Genomic DNA, 20,028 nt, shown 5'->3' with positions numbered 1-20,028 from the left:
TTCGGCGGCGGCTCGGGGCGCCCGCTCCCCACCCGGCCCGCGGCCGCGCGCCCTCCGCGGATGCTCGCACTCCGCTAACTAGGGCAACTGGAGTGCGCCGCAGGGACCGCGCTCTGCAGCGCGTCGCCCGCCCGCCAGCCCGCCCGGGAGCAGCCCCCAGCTGGTGCCGTGACAGCTGCGACCTCCGCCCCCTGCAGCCGCGCCAGGCCAGCAGGGGAACTCGGGGAAAAGTGGCAGCGGGAGATGGGTCCCAGAGAAAGGAGAGCCCGGGCGGAGGGCGCCAGCTGCTCCCCGCCCCCTAGGGCCGCCGCGGCCGCGCGGCTCGTGACAGCTGCACCCACCGCGAGGCTCCCGCCGCCGCCGCCACCGCCGCCGCCACTGCCACTCACCTGCCTCCGCCGCCGCCTTAGGGCCGTGCTCCCTGGCGCCGCGCTCGCTCGCGACTGTGGCGGCGCCGCCGTGGACTCCGCCGCTCCTCCGGCCGGGCACCCGTCCCCGGGGCCCAGGCGGCCCGCCCGCCGCCGCAGCGGCACTCCGGCCCCCTCCTCCGGAGCAGGAGTCCCCCCCTACTTCGGGGGGGGGGGGATGCAGAACCACCCCGGCGCAGGCTGTGCCTGAGGGAACGGCGGCGAACTGCAACCGAGGCGCTTGAGGCCGCGCTCTAACCGACGGACGACAGGACGAGGTGAATCGCGTCAGTCTCCCGCTCGCCCGGCCTGAAGAACAGGCATTTCAGCCGCTCTCCGCGGCCGCCATGTTCTCCTCCTCCACGGCCGCCGCCGCTGCCGCCGCCGCCGCCCCCCGCTCGCGGCCCCGCCCCCCGGCCCCGCCCGCAGCGCCCCGCCCTCGCGCCCGCCCCACCCACTCGCGGCCCCGCCCTCGCCCCTGCCCCCTCTGCGGGCCGGGCCGGAGCCCCGCTGCCCTCCGGCTTCGATGGCGCGCCCCGGGCAGCGCGACCCCACTGGCCCCGCTCAGGGTGGAGCCGCCCCGCGCCCTCTACCGGCTGCAGGCGCACCGGGGCCGGTGTCCTAAGGAAGTGTGAGAAAGGAGGCCCTAACTCTTCCCCGCAGGGACCCTCCCCTCGGGGCGGTCCTCTGCCCTCGGTCAGGAAGCCTCGAACCCCAGGGTGCCGCCAGGCGGGCCGCGGGACCTGCACCCTCTCGCTGTTCTTTATCGTTTCGGGAAGGTTGGGGAGCTATCAGGAGGAGTCTGACCTGGGCCTTTCTCCACTCGTGGGTTGTAATACTTTTGAGTGAGAGATATCCCTCGCGCCTCGTTTTTTTTTTTGTTTTGTTTGTTTGTAAAATTGGGAGGTGGTTTGCTTAGATGATTTCTTAGATTATTAGACAAGGGTAAAGAAAGATTTTTTTTCATATGAAAAGATCTGACTGACACTGTCTGGGTCTGCAGTTCCCTGAATTGACTAAAATGCCTGTCTATCATCCACAAATCTTTCCTCTCGAGGGGGCCCACATCTTTCTTCTTTTCTACCTCCCTAACTTACTCTACAATGGAAGTGCTACATTCAAAAGTAGTGTACCTTGTCATCAGAGGAATCAAGCAACCACAGAACAGGTCCTTGAGCCTTGATCACTATCTGGAAAGCAACCCCTATCCCAAGCCTGGCAATCAAGGTAACTTCTCTCTCCCTGGCGGCGGAAGGGCTGCATAAAAAGGGGCGCTATCCTTCGCTGCTTTCCAGAGTTCTTGTCCTCATTTAGCGGTCTTTACCTGCTAAGCTACCGTCTTCTGCTGTTCCTCATCCTGCATTTGACGCCTCAAAGCAGCCTGTGTAAAGCCTTAAGTCCTCCGTCCCTTCTCCTGACTCAAACCTGACAGCATTTAAACACCCCTACCTCCCTGGCACCTCTCTGAGACAGCCTGTGATGGCTTACATAAAGCAGGCACCGCCATCCAACTACTGTTCAGTGCCATACGCTGCCTTCATCTTCCTGTCCTGGTCATGCTCATAAAAAAAAAAACCCTAGACCACACTCTGCCTTCATTTATGCAGTCATCCTCCTATGCATGCATTCGGTTGATTCTTATCAAAGACAAGCATATTTGACTAGCTCTTGCCCTCACCTCTAGCCACTGCACAGTCCATATTCTCAGTAGTTGCTGAAATGCCTGAAGATCTCCATCAGTTTTGTCTCCTTCTATGGGACCTGTTTCCTGGTCTAGTACAATCCAGACTGTACAAAGTGCCTTGTCCTGGCCTCTGATGCTTACCAAGGAGCCAAGTGTATGCAATACCCCTGTCTCCACTGTACTCCAGTAACTGCTGGCAGGCAGATGCCGTGAACAGATCAGCCTTCTCTTCTATTATTCTTCTGGTTGCTTCTAGCCGCTCCTTTTTCTATCCTCCCCTCCTCCTGTCTTGCTCATCATCCTTCTTTCCACCTGTTCTCTGAACTTTGATCCTCTAGCACTTTTCTTGTCTTCTCTTGTGTGTGTGGTAGGGGCATGTATTGTTCATGTGGGTGTGTGCACGTGTATGCCAACGTCTGGTATGTTTCTCTAGAGTGCTGCTTCACCTTAGGTTTTCTTATTTTAAATTACATGTGTGTATGTGCGCGTGCGTGCGTGCGCGCGCGCGTGTGTGTGTGTGTGTGTGTGTGTGTGTGTGTAGCTAGGACACATGCTCATGCATATGCGTGTGGAAGGCAGGGGACAACTTGCTGGAGCTGGTTCTCTCCCTTCCACCGTGTTTGTTTGCCCCAGAGATCAAACTGAAATCCATCAGGTTTGGTTGACAGCAAGCTCTTGTAGGTCCACCTTATTTTTTGAGGATATTTTTCATTGAACCTGGAATTCACCAGTTGGCTAGACTGGCTCTTCCATGGAGTTCTGAAAACTGACCAGTTTGTGCCTCCAACCTTCAATCTGACAGAGGTGGGGTTACAGATTGAGATCAGCTTTTAGATGGGTCCTGGAGATTGGAACTCAAGTCCTTGTGGTGCTTATGTGTTAGACTTTGGTGGTGGTGGTAGTGGTGGTTTGTTTTTTGTAGCTTAGGTGCCTGTCCTGGAACAGACCAATCAACTTTGAGATCTGAGAGAAGGGGGAAAGGAAAATCCAGGCTGGCCTTGAGCTCACTGCCACTTGGGAGCTGGGACTAAAGGCCACAACCTCCCCCCCCACACACACACACCTGCCCATCCCTCACCCCACCCCTGAGCTATGTGTTAGGCATTTTATCCACCTTCCCAACCCCTTGCTGTTCCTTTTGTTTTGGTTTGTTTTAAGAGATAGGGTTTCTCTGAACAGCCCTGGCTATCCTGGAACTTGATCTGTAGATCAGGTTGGCCTCAAACTCACAGAGATTCACCTGCTCTGCTCCAACCACACCCAGGTAGCTGTTCCTTTATATATATATTACACAATGGCAGAAAGTGTTGCAAATCTCAGTGTCTTCAATTTTTAAATTGTTTTTCCTTCCCCTTCTCTCATGTAAGTTGATTTGGTTTGTGTCTCAGGCTGGAGCAAAGACTCAGTGGTTAAGAGCATTGGTTGCTCTCCCAAAGGACCCAGGTTCAATTCTCAGCACCCATATGATAGCTCACGGCTGTCTATAACTCCATTCCCAGGGTATCTGACACCCTCTTCTGGCCTCTTTGGGCACTAGTCACAAATATGGTACACAGACATAGATGCAGGCAAAACACCTGCATATTTTAATTTGCATAAAGTAAATTAAAATTTTAAAATATATATCTTTAAGTCATTTTCAGGCTACTCAGCCTTGAGATTTTGTTTTGTTTTGTTTTACAGTTATTTTCTTGTTTATTTAGACATTACCTCGCCACATAGCACGGACTGCTCTCAAAGTCTGACTCCTCTGGCCTCTGCCTCACAAGTTCTGGAAATACAGGTGTGTGCCACCTTGTCCAGCAAGTGCTGAGATTTTGCTGAATTATGAATGTAACTTAAGTGGTATTTATATTGCTATAGTTATACACGGGTGCTAAAGACATATCTTCCCCTGGTGTGAAATCACTAAGCATGCCCCCTGACTTCGCCCCTTCATTATCACTTGCTTACAGTTATGTCATTCTCTGGTCTCTTATGACCTTTTCTCTTGTCCAAATCAGCTTCTCTCTGGCGCCATCTGCTCTCACCAAGGGGGCTTACTTCCAAAATAACAAGGACTGGAGAGATGGTTGAATAGGTAAGAACATTGCCCCCTCCTCAAAAAAACTAAACAAAACAAAAACTGTGCCTGTAGCTTCTGTACTGGGGAACAGAGATCAGCAGATCTCGGGAGCTTGCTGACTGACCAGTCTAACCAAAATGGTGAGCTTGTGGATCACTGAGAGACCTGTCTCAAGGCAATAAGACAGTCATAGAGGAAAACACCTGACTCTTGTTCTGGCCTCCACACTGCACACACAGGCATGCCAGCATGCTTAAATCTACGAGTACACCACACACAAAAGTAAACAAATGAAATAAAGGGGAAAAATGGTGAGCCAAATAAAATTATAGTGAATATCTTTCCACATATTTTGCATACTTAAGTATATTTACACATATAAATGCTGTATATCTATTCAATTTTGTTGTGGTGATTTTGCATGCCCTGCCCCCCCACATCCTGGGAAAGGAGCCAGAACCTCATGCATATAAGGCAAGCAATATACCAACTGAGCAAGATCCCCCACTCTTATTATTCAATTTTATGTACAAAAATAAAATCACACTATAAATGTTTATTGGTGCTCTGGTATCTTTTGCTGCACAATATAATTTCATCATTAATGGTTGGATGGGATGTATTTACACAATGTTACAAAAGTTTGTTTACAATGTTTCAGGATTTTGTGTGCTTATTTTTTTAATAAAATTCTATAATTATGTGCCTCTATACAGTTCGGAAATTATTTTCTTAAATTCATAGGTTAATTGCTAAATTAAAAATGTTCATTATATGCCAAACTGACCTCCAGAAAAATTATCCCAAACTATGATTCTATAGTACATGAGCATTCTACTTCCCCACAGGTTACCTGCTCTGGATTTCATCTATTTTATATCAGATTATCTTTAATTTTAACCTTGGATTAAAGTATAGGTGTTAAAAAGAGTAGGTTTAGAAATAGGTGTGGCAGCTGACACCTGTAATCTATCACTTGAGAGGCTGACACAGGATGGCTATTCCAAATTTGAGGCCAACCTGGGCTACATAGCAAATTTTAGGCCAGCCTGAGCTACAAGGTGAGACCCTGTGTGAAAAAAACAAAATGAAGGGGAAAATGTTTTAAAGAAAAGGAAGAGGAGAAACAGGAGGACAAAGGAAGGATGAACAGCTCTGGTTAAAGCTGGACAGATCCAGATTTGAGATGGCCATGGCGGTCACTAGTTTGTGACGTTGGAGTAACCATTTCAGCATCTCCAAGCCTCGTTGTCCCATCAGGAAAATAGGAGGCTAGCTCTCACTTCAAAGGCTGTTGTGAAGATTAAATGAAATATCTGCCAGATACTTCATACAGTGTTTGGCATTTAGGATTGCCATGGGAAAGTAAAATTTAGCTGCAACAGAGAAGGTGAAAGTCTACCCAGCTACTCATCAGGCTGGGATAATGGGCACAGATAAAGCCAGCTGCGGAGTTAGCAGGCTGTGGTGTCTTCTGAGGACATACTGCAGCTGTATATATCATAATCACTCCCTTCCCCAAGTGGCTGCTGCTTTCCTATTCACTCAGAAACATTGTTCTCTAAAATCATAGATATCAAAAAACCTTGGTGTTTGTAATTATAGCAGTATCTTGGCTTTTTTGTTTTTTGTTTTTGTTTTTTTTTTGACAAGGATAAAGCCTCAATGTACAACCCAGGTGCAGCACTTTATAAACAGGATTTTGAGATACATCCATCTTAACTTTATTATTTCTGAACAACAGGACCCTGAATCCACTTTATCGTCCAACAGTGGGGGACAGGGGAGGGGGGTTGACCCTTTTACAAACTGCTTTGCTTGATTGACTTTAAGCCTATCAATACTCTGCTTTATTTAGCCTGTTTCTAGACTCTGCCAAGGGCTATATTTCTAATGTTGTTAAGTAGATCAGATACTACATATGTGTAGCATTTCATTTGGAGACTTACGAAGGTTTGACCGCTTGAATGATTGACTTGGTAATGCTAGTAAATCAAAGAGATTTGGCCTCACCCGAAACTCATTTTCTAGTACATTTCCTAGCGTTTCTCTCAGTTCTAGAATGACCTTAATCATATTTGGTCAGTAAAGTTATTTACCCTTGAGGTTGATTTCTTTAAAAGCCAGATAAACAGCTTACCGTGCCAATGCTTATTATCCAAAACTAGGGTCACTGACCATTCCCCACCCCCAACCTTGGTGCTTAGCCATTACAACTTCCTATATGTTAGCCAGCAGCTTTGATTCTCTTTTTTTTTTTTTTTATGTTCTTGGGTTCTGTGGTAGCCCAATCACTTCCCGGGGCTACGTGATTAGCAACACTGTCTTGCTCTGTGTAGTGAATTTTAGTGAATTCTCCCCTGTACGTGGTGCAGCTCTCGTCAATCTTGAACACAGCAGCACTGTAGGCAGGCGCATGTTTAAATGACAGGCTTCCTTTGCAGACTGAGTGGCTTCTTCACCTCTCTAGTCTAAATAACTGTCTTGTTTCTCTGAAGAAGGACTTCATCCCTGCATGCAAATCCTAATTTAGAAGGTAGTGATGCCATAAAAGTCATGTGGGGTTCTCATCAATGGTGTTTATACTTTGATAGGTATATGCCTACCACTGAGCCAAATCCTTAGTCCTTGATTTTTGTTGTTGTTGTTTGTTTCCGTTTTGTTCCTTTTTAGTTGTTTGAGACAGCCTCTTGCCATGTAACCAAGCTACAAATTTGCAGCAATCCTCCTGCCTCCATCCACCTCTTTCATGCTGGGATTTCAAGCATGTACCACCATATCTAGCTGGTATTAAGAGACAGAATCTTTCTCTATGTAGCCCAGGCTGTCTTTGACCTGGCAACATTCCTACCTTAAAATAAAAAGCACGTCATACCAAATCAACCCCCTTTTCAGGTTTTACTCGTGGTTTGTGGAGATTATCTTCTCTGTGGTGAACATTTTGGTTACTTTAAAATTTTTGTATTACTCAAAGAGTGCTGCAATGGGTGGTTTCCTTGCACTCTGCTGAGATTATAAGATGGTGTGTTTCTGGGTATTAATGATGTGAAACACAAGCGTGCCTCCCTAACATATGCAGCCTTCAATCAGACTTGCTATAGTGGCTGCAGCTCAAATTTGAAGTCTGGATGCCAAAGTCAGTTGTCCAAGTGGGAGGATCGGATTGGCAGCAGCCTGTGTTGCAGGTTTTGGGAAATGCCAGGCATACTCCCCCCTCCCAGACACAAACCTTACCGTAGTGCCTGGAATTTCAGCAACAAGATTCATTCCGTTAGGTTTGTAACCTGCTATCTTGGAGTAATCTTTGAGACAAATCATTCCTCCCTGGGTACTGAAGAAAATTGGGAGCAACTAAATTCATTAAGTTGATAAGTGAAAATCAAAATTCCCTGTATGGCTCCAAACACCACATGTTAATGCTTTGATTTTTTTTCCTTCTTTTCCTTTCCTGAACCTGAAATCAAAAAGTTAATCTCTTTATGAAAGTTATTTGTTTTGCATTTAACAGATTTATGGTAAAAGAAATCTGAGGAGTATGAATTCCAAGCATTTTTCTAAATTTACTTCCAGCCCCTTCCTTTGTTCAATAAAGATTACTGAGTACCCATTACATGCAAGTAGTGTTCTTGAGATAACACTGATTGGAACTACAGAACCCTTTATCAGTACATAAATATGCATATATTTTACAAGTCAGTGATCAAACGTGTAGTCTGTGTATTAACTATTGTATTATCTACCTTCTTTTTTCGGTTATTATTTCACACACATACCTACACACGTTCCATACATCTGCCTCAAACTTCTTGGTTTCTAAGGGTTGTCATATTCTATTTTGTTGATTTTAGATACTTTCTCCTCCATTCTTGCTTCTGAATTCTTGGGACATATTCTTCAAGGATGTTATAAAGTCATAGAACGATCACTCATTTGAGCCAGAAGGTCAAGTGAAGTGTCTGCCTTACATTCCTGGTGGACTTAATCAAGTGGGTGGCTTCTTCCCAATTTGTGGAGACAGGGATCCTGAAAGTAATGTGTCACAAAACAAAAGCAGAGGCCACCAGGGAGGGCTCAGGGAACTTTCCTGAAAATAACAGGAGTGGTTGCTGGGAGCCATGCCCCTTTCACCACCACCTGCAGGGCTTGGAGGGCAGGGCTTGCTGCATCCAGCACAAAACCAACTGCCTTGTCTCCACTAGACTTGGCTTTCTGTAGGAGAAGCCATGCTTGTGCCCTTTCTGTACTGCTGCTGCTAAGTGGTGCTGATATGCCTATGTTCTTCTGTGTTTCTGCATATCAGGGATGACTATGACCTTTCCACCAAGAGGGGCCTACCTAACAGCTGCTGATACCGGGACGTGTGAGATCTCACTGCGATGTCCATTAGTCCTCCCTATTAGAGCCCGCATCACTTACATGGGACTGACCACACTCCTGGGACTCTCCTGACATACAGACAGCATGAGATTCAAGTAGGCAGCAGTGGGACTCTATGGGTAGCTGTGTGCTGGCAAAAGCTTTCTCTCTTAGAGTGGCGAGGGAAGGGAAGGCATGCTTTTCTCTCTCCCCGACCAGAGCTACCCAAACTGTGCTATTTAGATAAAAGAAAGACATGAGAAACCAGAGAAGCTCAGCTGTGCTAGCTTTAATTCCACAATCCCTAAGGCACTGGCAGGCATTGAGTCTTGAAACCTAATAACTATAAGTAGATATTTTACCCAGAGATTCAGTCATGTGACCATTCAATCAACATTATTAAAACCTAATCTAAAATTATTCCAAATATTATTCTCAGTGCTAGATGCACTAGACAAGAGCTCTGTCCTTAATAATTTATACTACAGGAGAAATGGATAACTGGAAAAAGTAAATAAAGAAAATTCATCAGAAAAACAGGTTGTATAAAGCATAAACATAGTGCTGGCGAAATTCAATGTGTTAATTACTCAGAACTTCCCACCAGTCCTAAGCTGAATAAAGTCTAGGAATATTATTTAGTTCCTTTTTCACAGACTAAATGCCTGAGTCCTATGATTACAAAGTGGAAAGAGAGGACTGGAGAGATGGCATAGTGGTTATGAGAACTGGCTGCTCTTCCAGAGCACCTGGGCTCCATTCCTAGCACCCACGTGAAGGCTCACAACCATCTGTAACCCAGTCCCAGATGATCCGATGCCCTCTTCTGGCCTCTGCAGGCACTGCACACATGCCATGCAGGCACAACACTCAACAAACGTAAAATAAGAATAAAAGTTGAAAAGCAAGAAGGCTGAAAAGAGAGGCTATCTGCCCTAGGAACTCTCTTCTTTGAGTGGGGAAGTTGGATGCATTCAACTAACCAAATGATTGGTGGTTTTGCCATGCACAAGGTGTTAGGTACTATAGACAAGGTGATATGTGCCACGTACAAGGTGTTATATACTATATACAAAGTGTTATGTACCAATGTACAAAGCGTTATGTACCGTGCACAAGATGTTTTGTGCTGTGTACAAGGTGTGATGTCTTTTCATTCTGTCCAGGGACATACACTGCCCATTGCCTCGGCTTCTCAGGTTGTAAGCACTGCTGCCCACAGTCCTGGGTGCCGGGGTGGTGGAGAGCAGGGTGAGGGGATTCCAAGTCCTCATATTGCAGCCTCAGGCTGATCTGTATCTGGAAGTCTCAGCCTGAGAAGCAGGTTAGGAATAATTAGCTATTTGAGGAGAAAGCCTCACTTCTTATGCCCCCTGACCCAAGGTGCCTCCTCCAGCCTTACCTTGCATCTAATATTTGGGGATTCTCAGCTCTAGATGCTCAGGGAATGAGGCTGTTGTTACCTGTGTCCACTCCCCTCCCCTCTCTTCTCTCCACCCTAATCTTATTTTCACGCATGCACAGTTCCTGACGTTGTGCGTTGATTAAATGTGAGTCATGTTTTTAATGCCAAGTGGTGTTGCTACGGACAGATGTTCCAGCCTTTCTGTGATGTCAATGATCATTAGACTGCTTTTAAGAAGGGAGGAGAGTGAAGTCTGTGTTTTCGCTCACGAAGCGAGCAGCCGTCAAGGATATGCCTCAAGCTCGGTGTATCCCGGGTTCACAAATACAGAGCCTGCATCTGACTTCTCCTTAAATGAGGATGTGCAGCAAGGTTCTAAGAAGAGTTAGTTTCACCCTCCTGCCCTTTCACACTGCCTGTCCTTGTTCTCCCTGCCTCTTCTCTCCTGATTATCTTTTCTCCATGAGCTAAGCCAGAGTTTGCCCGCTCCTTTGCTTTTCTCCTATTTCCAGAATCTCAAGACTCCAGGGCACATGCTCCCTCACTCTTCCCTCATCTAATTGGATTGTACTTCCTATATTCACAAAAGCTCCTAAGCCTAAGGTCGGAAGGACCTTCTACTCACTCATGTAAGAGAACTTAAGAAAGTTATCCAGTGTCAAATGGCTAGTTAGCTAGCTGCTTCCTCAAGGAACGCCCCCCACTCCCCAGCCCCTAATCTAGGGAAAGGCTTTCAGGGACAATATTTCAAGCTTAAAATGTTGTGCTTACCTGCTGCTCCCCACCAAAATGAAAAGCCAGAACCTCGGTTAACTAAATAAAGGCAAGTCCAACTGCAATAAAACCACCAGGCCAGGGGCTAGAAGATGGCTCAGTTGATGAAGTGCTTGCTACCCAAGCCTAAAGACCCAAGTTAGGATCCCCAGCATCCATGTCAGCAGCCGTGACTGTGGTGGCGCATGCCTGTAACCCTGGCAAATCCCTGGAGTTTGCTCACCAGCGGGCCTAAGGAAGGCAGCAAGCTTCAGACTTAGCACAAGACCCCGTCTCCATAGCTAAGGTGGAACTAAGGTCACCAAAAAATACCTGCCATCAGCATAAACATATATACACACAAAATGCCACCAGCCAACCAGAGATAGAGGTGTGGAAGCAAGATTTCAAGTGGTTAAAAAGTGAACAGGCAGCGGGCAGTGGTGGCCTTTAATCCCAGCACTCAGGAGACAGAGGCAGGCGGATCTCTGTGAGTTCAAGGCCAGCCTGGTCTATAAGAGCTAGTTCCACGACAGGCCCCAAAGCTACAGAGAAACCCTGTCTCAGAAAACAAACAAACAAAAAAGACGTGACTAGGCAGGGAGGGACCCCGGCTGAGTCCCTTGTAAAGTCCGCTGAAGGGGAAAGATGATAAACAAGCATGAAATGGAGGTGGTGAGATGGTTTAAGGCACACTCCAGTTCCAGGGAATCTGATGCCCTCTTCTGATCCCTGCCGGCCCTGGGACACAAGTGGTATACATACATACATGCAAGCAAAACACTCATTCTATAAAATAAAGTAAATCTTTTAAAAAGTTAAATGGGGGCAAGAAGATTATCATGCCATATGCCTAGAACATGAGCAGGTGGGAGGGCAGAGGGAAAATACTAGAGACAATCCAAATGAGAATTCATCAAAGAATGACTTCAAGAAATGGAAGAAGCCGGGCGGTGGTGCGCCTTTAATCCCAGCACTCGGGAGGCAGAGGCAGGCGGATCTCTGTGATTTCGAGGCCGGCCTGGTCTACAGGAGCTAGTTCCAGGACAGGAACCAAAAAGCTACGGAGAAACCCCATCTCAAAACTCAAAACTCAAAACTCAAAAAAAAAAAAAAACCCAGAAAAGAAATGGAAGAAGATAAGAGAAAAACTGTAAGTAGGAACACGAGCTTCTAGACTTCTAGACCTTTCTACCACAAGCAACGCCTTTGACTCAAAACTCCATAAGGATAAGGACCATTTCAGGATCTGCCTGACACTGCATTTGGTCCTTGGCACATAGTAGGAAGTCTTTCGTATTTCTTGGATGAACAAATGACTGAACAAATAATAAAGAAATGTTCCAGCGGTGTATCTATGCACTCAGTAGCAAAAATTTAGACCCAAATTAAGGAAGGGGCAGAGGGTGGGGCAAGAGGAAAGGAGGCTGAACTAGCATGCAGATGCCTACTTTGGCCTCCTTGGCCAATATCCTGGATGGCATCCAGGAAATCAAGACAAATTGTCAGTCGTGGCTGTCGTAAAGAGAAACTGACAGTTCTGGTGACGTCAGTGCTGATGGTAATTGGAACTGGACGTTACAGCATAATGCTATTTATCATCCTGGGCTCTAAATGTGAAGCGGAATTTATCGTGCAAATCTTCATGTGTACAACAGGACAGTTAGTGCCCTTGACAGAAAGGTTAACCCCCCGGGGGCTGGAGAGATGGCTCAGTGGTTAAGAGCATTGCCTGCTCTTCCAAAGGTCCTGAGTTCAATTCCCGGCAACCACATGGTGGCTCACAACCATCTGTAGGGAGGTCTGGCACCCTCTTCTGGCCTTCAGGCATACAGACAGAATATTGTATACATAATAAATAAATAAATAAATAAATAAATAAATAAATAAATATTTAAAAAAAAAAAAAAAAGGTTAACCCCCACCCCGTGTGTGTGTGTGTGTGTGTGTGTGTGTGTGTGTGTGTGTGTGTGTGTGCGCACACATGTGCTTATAGAAGCCAGAGGACAACCTTGGGTTTTATTTTGAGACAGTGTCTCTCACTGGCCGGATGTAGGTTAGGTTGGCTGGTTGGCCAGCAAACCCAGGAACTGTCCCATCTCCATCTCCCCAGGATTAGGATTACAAACATGCTCCACCACACCCAGCCTCCCTTATGTGGGTTCTGGGGATCAAACTTGTGTCATCGAGCTATCTCAGCAAACCCAGTACAAGGTTTTACAGGGTGAAAGAGAGAATGTATAAAGCAACCTTGCATGCCTGCAGAGGAACTTCTTCCCCACAAGACCTTAGCCTAATGCTTCCCTCTCCATTAGAGAAGAGACTCGCTGTTCCTTCGACTTTGTCCTCCAGGCACTGGCAGCCCCCCAAACTGGCCGCTTGCCCAATCTCTGTCTTCCTTGACTCATCTGGCTCTTAAGCCAGCAGCCCCCGTATGAGGTCTGACCTTCATTGATGCCAGTTATTTACACTAGCCTGCGAGTATCCTCACCATCAACCAACCATCCCAAACAAGTAGCTAATGGATCAAATTCTTAACAAGACTCTTAGCCACAGGTCAGAGACACACACGACATGGAGGGACACTGGAGGAAAAACTAAGCTTTAGGAAGTAATGGACTGGGGCTGGAGAGATGACTCAGAGGTTAACAGCACTTGCTGCTCTTTCAGAGGTCCTGGGGTCAGCAGTTCCCAACACCTACGTGGTAGTTTACAGCCATCCCTAATTCCAGTTCCAGGGGCTCCAATACTGTCTTCTGAGCTCCGAGGGCACTAGGCATGCATATGTCACACACACATCAATGCAGACCAAACACTCATACACAGAAATCCAAACTTTTTTTATTAAAATAAAAAGAAACTCCAAACTGACAGGAGCGTTAGGAGCTAAGAGTACAATCATTTGAGTTTTCTGTCCCCATTTCTATTTTTGAAAGACTGAAACCAACTGCAAAGATAAAACAGTTCTGTTTAATGGCTTGTGAGATTAAGAACCTCTCTAGGCCTACATTATATTTTGTGTTATAAAACTTAAAATATCTCTAAGGTAGGCCTGTGAAAATCCAGAAATGGGTTTCTCAGAAACTCACAGGTAATTCTAGAACCATCTTGACTTCCAGGGAATGTGGGTTTATCCTGTAGGACTACAGTGGACCAGTGTTCCATACCATTAGAGAATGAAAAGAGGCCCTCCCCCAGATTGAAGAGCTAGCTTCCAGCATCTGAGCACATGACTACATTCCATGAACAGGCCTCTAAAAGAATGCTTGCCCTAAGGACCAACCCCATCTCTCCCTGCTGGAGTCCCTGGAATGAGAAGAAATGTAGGGATGAAAAGGCTCCAAGGATGCAAGTCCCTCACTCCCTTCTGCAACTAGGGAACCTCGGTGAGTTTATCCAGCTTGATCCGGCAGCTGAGACAGGGCAAGAGGAGGTGAGGAAAGCCAGGCAGATGGATTTGCAAAATGGAGGGTAGAGAATAACTGAGCCAGCAAACTAGGGCAGGGCTAGGATTAAGGGAAAGGAAACCTAGGCAGAACTAGAGACAAAGCAATTAGTCAGAGGAGCTGGTGTAGAACAGGGAAGTGGGGGCCACTTTACTGATAATCTGTCATACCCAGAGCCACCCCCGACACCCTGGAATGTATCCCAAAGCCTCCATAAACATCTTGGCTAGAGACAAGGAGGATGGCATTAGAGAAAAAAAAGCCTTTTGGATAATGCATTGATAATGAAGGGTCACTGTGAAGGTTGTTGACCACAGGCCAACAAAATGGTCTTTTAGAAAGTGAATTCAGTGGCACCATAGGACTGGCATATCAAGACATGATCTGGAAATTAGAAAGATGTTTTTGGAAATACCTACTTTGATTTATCTTTGTTCACAAAAATGTCTAACAAGCAATGTTTATTCAATAAATGGTAAGTATGAAGCAAACGCCCTCTGAAAAACAAGTGCTTTTGTCCTTCAACTGTCTCCTAGAATAAAGAAACAAATGAATATTGTGGTTCACATATGAAATTCCTCTGAGTATGACCCATGTAGGTCACTTTTACATAGCCCAGTAATGCCGGATGAACTATTAGAACAGAATTTCTGATCTTGAAAGCTTAAAGTCTGGTGTGGAATTCTTTGGTGGAAACCAATGAAAACAAATTCATCAATGAAATTAAAAAACAGCGTATTACCTAGGCATGGTAGCACACACCTGAAATCGCAGCATTAGAAGGACTGAGGCAGGAGGATTACTAAGGTTTAGAAACCAACCTTGGTTTTGGGATGTAGCTCAGTTCATAGAGTGCTTGCCTAGCACGTACAAAGTCCCGAGATATGCCCCTGGTCTCATACAACCAAACATGGCTGGCGGCAGGAGGACCAGACATTCAAAGTCATCCTTAGTTACGTAGTAAGTTCAAAGCGAGCCTGGGATGATAGTGAAACCCTATCTAAAAAACAAATAAGCAAATGAGGCTAGGGAGATGGCTCAGTTGGTAAATAATTTGCCTAAAAGGTGTGATGATCTGAGTTCAGATCCCCAAAACCTACACAAAAAGCCAGGCACAGTGCTATGCATTTGAAATCTCAACAGTGGCAAGATGGGAAGTGGAGATACGCAGTCCTTGGAGGATGTCTGGCCAGCTAGTCAAGCCTACTTGGTGAAGTCCCAGGCCAATGAGAGACCCCGTCTCAAACAAAAGGTAGAAGGAGCTCAAGGAATGACACCTTCTAATCATCACATGTAAACACACATGTGCACATGCACAGCTGCCCATGCATATATGTCCAATCACATGGATATGTACACACATACATAACTCACTGGAAGGACACAGAGCAGACGAGAGAATAAAAGATCTGGTGGATCATCTGACTTCTGTGGGGCAGCACCAAAGTGACTTCAAGAATCGTAGTCATAGCAACATGCAAACTCGTTGGCCCTACCTTTACTTCTTGTATCTGTTCTTTTACTTCTATTTTTGTTCTTTTGAGGCAGGTTTCTCTGTAGCTTTGGAGCCTGTACTGGAACTTGCTCTGTAGTCCAGGCTGGCCTTGAACTCAGAGAAATCCACCTATCTCTCTCTGCCTCCCGGGTGCTGGGATTAAAGGTTTGCACCACCACCTGGCCTTGTATCTGTTCTTTACAACTCAACATGAATACTCCTGGAGTTAACGTTATTGGCCACCCAATACCAATACATGAACAAATGTCAACCTTTATGTTGGAGGTGGACAGTAGAATTTTGTTATTGAAAAGTCCATTAAAAGGCCATATTAGATACCCCAAAAATCACACTAATTTTTGAGGTCTCTGAGTGAGATCAACGACTAGCAACTATCTTCCAAAAAGTCTGAAAAAATTAGAACTACAAAAAAAATTGATGGAGAAAATTTAAAATGCTACCTTACAATAATTGGCATAGCCTGTGTTAGTGAAGCCTTTGAAAATGGGATGTTTAACACGGAGTCAGATTTGCACAGAATGACCCCTTTTGTGGACGCTATCTGGCAAGTGGGCAGTGCTGCTTGTGCGTGCGAGGCCCATTCAGGCAGCAGGGGGATGGGTCCCATTCATAGCTGCTCACTTTTTACTGTTACCGAAGAGCAGTTTAAACAGGAGCAAAACTTTACCTTTAATTCTTTTGGTTAGAAAACAATTATCCCAGGAGGGCGGGCATTTGCATGGTAGAATTTTTGGAACTATAGTTAGCTGTGCAAAGCATAAGTGCCTAAATGCGAAAATTCTCAAACACAATTTAGTTTGATTCTCGATCACAGAACAGCCAAACCCATGTGCTTCTCATCAGAGGGAGCAACCCCACTGTCTGCACATGTGGCTTCCAAGGTTATATTGGTAATCGCATCACACAAAAACATGACATGGGAGGAGGTTCCTATGGGCCAGACCCAAAGAGTTGCAGTCATCATTTCCAGACTGGGGATATAACTGCAAGGGAAACTGGGAAATGTAGTCCAGGAGACTGTGAATTTTGGTAAACAGTTACCAGTCTCTGCCATGGGGGTAGGTTTATTTGGGCAGAGACAGTTTCTATTCATACTGTCTCTTACACTAGACGTGTAGCAGGGATGTTTGTTGGGAGATGGCTCAGTCAGTAAAGTGAAGAAGACCTGAGTTTGGATGTCTGGCACCCATACAAAATGCCAAGAATAACTACATGTGTCTGTAATCCTAGCACTGGGGAGGGAGAAGTAGGCATGGAGCCAGCTGGCCATCTTGTTGAGTCAAATCAGTGAGTTCTGTGTTCAGTGAGAGACCTTGCCTCAAAAAAAAAGGGGTGGGGGGAGCAACTGAGAAGCACACTGATGTCAACCTCTGGCTTCCATATGAAGCATATAGAGGAGCACACATACACACACACACACACACCTGTTAAATAAACTACCATAATTAGATCTTAATTACAGCCCTGCCATTTCCTAATTGTATAAATTTAGACAAGTTACTTAGCATTGGGCCTGTTTCTCAGCATATTCTGAAAATAATGCTGGTTGTGACCTGCTTCCCTGGCTGTGCCAAGTTCAAGGATGGGGAGCAGCTGAAAATTTTCCAACCAAAATAGCAATAGTAATCATTTCTCTGGTCCTGTCTTTCTCCTCTCTCTTCTGCTGTGTTTGTGAAACGTTTCTCTTGGTTTCTTTCCAAACGTTTCTGAGAATGGGTTCTAGCAACCTGGGAAACCGTGGTTTGTGTTCTCCATCTCTGTCATCTCTCTGCATCTGTCTCTTTTCTCTCTCTCTCTCTCTCTCTCTCTCTCTCTTTCTCATTTTTAGATAGCTTTCTTTATGCTGTAGCTGAATGTCATAGAGCAGTTGCTTATTTTGAGTGAGGTCCTGGGTTTGAGCACCTCAAAACTTTATAAATTGGCATCTTGGCACCTCAAAAACTTTATAAATTCCTACATAACTACACTCTTTCAAGCAACTGCTAGACTCCGGCAGTTGGAGTCTGCCATTTTCCTGTTTTCTGTCTTTGGCACCCTGGGGTGAAGCCTGCTGCCCAGTGGTCAAGAGCTAAGCTGAGACTATCTTTGTGCTTCTCAATCACTGGGGTTTCCTGCTTCCACACTCCCTCCAGTGCTCCCCAGGCTAAGCTCAGCCACATAAGCTACCCCGCAAGGCTGTCTCAGGTCATAGTACTTTCTTTAATAGCTTTTCAATTGCTCGGTTTATGCCTGTATATGTTCTTTTGTTTAATCCCCCGAAACTAAAGTAGAAATCTACAAATACTGTAGTTTCCAGTATTCATCACGGCCTTGCTGCTTTTGCACAAATTTGCCCCATTGTTCTTAGAATGAGTTCTTTCTTGAGGCACCCTTGATTCTTCAAGCAAAGAGATGCTTCCCCAAATCATCTATATATTTCTAGATCTTTCGGAACCCTGAGAAAAATCAAGATTAGGCAGGCGAGCCAAGATTTGCTGAATTCCACTGTACCCTTTAGTCTTTGCTGAGCTGATGTTGGCATTCAATTAAAACAAAAAACCCAGGGCTGTTGATGGTATCAAGGAGGTATACAATAAGTGTTTGTTCCTTTCAAACTGTTGGACCACTTCTGCCATTACCCAAGTTGGTAGATACATCATCTGCTCTCCTAAAAAGAGTGTCCTAGCTATATGCACGCTTGCATTTTGCAATCTTGGGACAGTTTACATGCTGGAATGCCTTGATAACCAGGATGATGTCAACATTTTCAGTTAATAGACAGTCTTGGATACAGGATCTGAGAAACTTTAATTTTTCACAAAAGGAAGCTGATATAGGCCACCAATGAGTGATATCACAAAAGAAACACATTTTGTTTCCAATTATTCTTGCTATTTACTGTTCACTGGGAAGCTGGCAGTGCCAGCTGTCCCCAGAGCTACTGTATGAGCCCCATGGGTGTCCTGATGGGGAGGTAATGGTATACCCTGAAATGTACATGGAGAAGAGGGAAGGAAACATAAAAGAGAAATATAGACCAAATAGAGCAACACACACCTTCTGGATGAATTATAGCAGAAAAGAACAGAAACATGGGAAACAAGAGCAACTCAGGTTGGCTAAGGATGAGAATTTGAGGAGCCAGACCATGAAGGTCATTCTTTGACTGCTTTGATAATGGCAAGGGTGAGACTTTGTAGAAGAAAAATCCAGAGCACCTTTGGATGGGTTAGATATGGGGCATGATGGAAAAAGGGAGACAGAAACAACCATGATGTTATAAACTTGAGATACAGGGTGTAAGGGTCTTTCCTGTCCCTTTAAGAAACAAGCCCTGCCCATTCCCTTCCCCATTCTCTGAAGCAAGCATATCTTCCTTCCATTTCCAGCCTGAGTTCCTTCCTTTCAGTCTTTCTCCCAAAGAGGCTGGTTTTACCTCTCTACCTTCTCCTCCGCTCTCTGTTTCTCTTTTTTTTCTCGCTCTCTGCTCTTCTCCCTTCTCCCTTTACTCCTTTCCCTTCCATAACCCACTAAATAAATACCACTTTCTCTGCAAGGCGTGTCTCTGTCTCTCACCTACTTCACAGCTCTCTGCCTGGGACCCGCTGGCCCTCGTGGCCCACGGGCCACTCAGGAACAGCAGTGTTTTACCAAGGCAGTTCCCCATGGCCACTGACTGCTGCAGCCACTCAGGGAAAGGCACCGTTTTACTTTTACCATAACACAGGGTCCTACCTCCAGCTTAAAGCACTGGGATGAGGGCTAGAGGCTGTCCCCATCACTTTGAGCAACTCACCCATCTTCTGACTCAGTTTCCTCTTTTGTAAAGTACCTCTATTTAACTCCTTCCTGTGCTTCTCAAACACACAAGATACTATGCAAAGAAGTACAGCACAGCTCACCAGGGCCATCATTGTCAGCAAGGAATCCAGGAAAAACAATCCACCAAAATGCTGGATTACCAGCACAGAGAATGTGACGATAACAGAGATGTAGGAAAGGAAACAAGGACTGGAGGACTCAGAACCATGATGTATATAAAAGAAACATTTTTAAGGAGCCAGGTCTTCCGTTTCCTGATATGGTTTGGGATGTGACTAAACCAGAATCATAGCTTACACACACTTGCACATATACCCTGAGTAGGTATACAAGGGCACCCAAGTAACAGTCTTCATGATGTTTTTTTTCCTGAGCCACGAAAACTTAGGTACAGCTAGGGTCTCACTCGTCAAGATCTTTGCACTTTTGGCAGTACAACACACTTGTAAAGCAGCCCAAGGAAGTAAGATTGAATAGATGGTGATAATAGCATTAGGCAAAGATAGAAAAAGATAAAGCAACTGGGTGGTGGTGCATGCCTTTAATTCCAGCACTCAGGAGGCTGAGGCAGGCAGACCTCTGCATTCAAGCACAG

At 45.7% G+C, this 20,028-nt stretch overlaps 1 protein-coding gene across 6 annotated transcripts in view; it reads right to left on the bottom strand.

Moving 5' to 3' along the window:
• The window catches only part of LOC121439593 (nuclear receptor coactivator 1), a 260,024-nt gene that overhangs the window by 220,002 nt on the left and 19,994 nt on the right, over positions 1–20,028 (bottom strand). For 4 of the 6 annotated variants that reach the window (XM_041640137.1, XM_041640128.1, XM_041640134.1 and 1 more), the window contains exon 1: positions 390–517. The exons of 1 other annotated variant lie outside the window; for it this stretch is intronic. The gene's annotated coding sequence lies outside the window, so the exon portion shown is untranslated. Of the gene's footprint in view, positions 1–389; positions 518–20,028 lie in introns of those variants that run through there. One more of the 6 variants, XM_041640132.1, reaches the window with a different exon arrangement.

Source organism: Microtus oregoni, unplaced genomic scaffold (assembly GCF_018167655.1).
Source record: "Microtus oregoni isolate MIOR12 unplaced genomic scaffold, Mior012 000062F_ref0000492, whole genome shotgun sequence".
In the NCBI taxonomy this organism is placed as follows: domain Eukaryota; kingdom Metazoa; phylum Chordata; class Mammalia; order Rodentia; family Cricetidae; genus Microtus; species Microtus oregoni.
The sequence above is the reverse complement of the archived record's forward strand: the minus strand, read 5'-3'. Positions and strand labels throughout refer to the sequence as shown.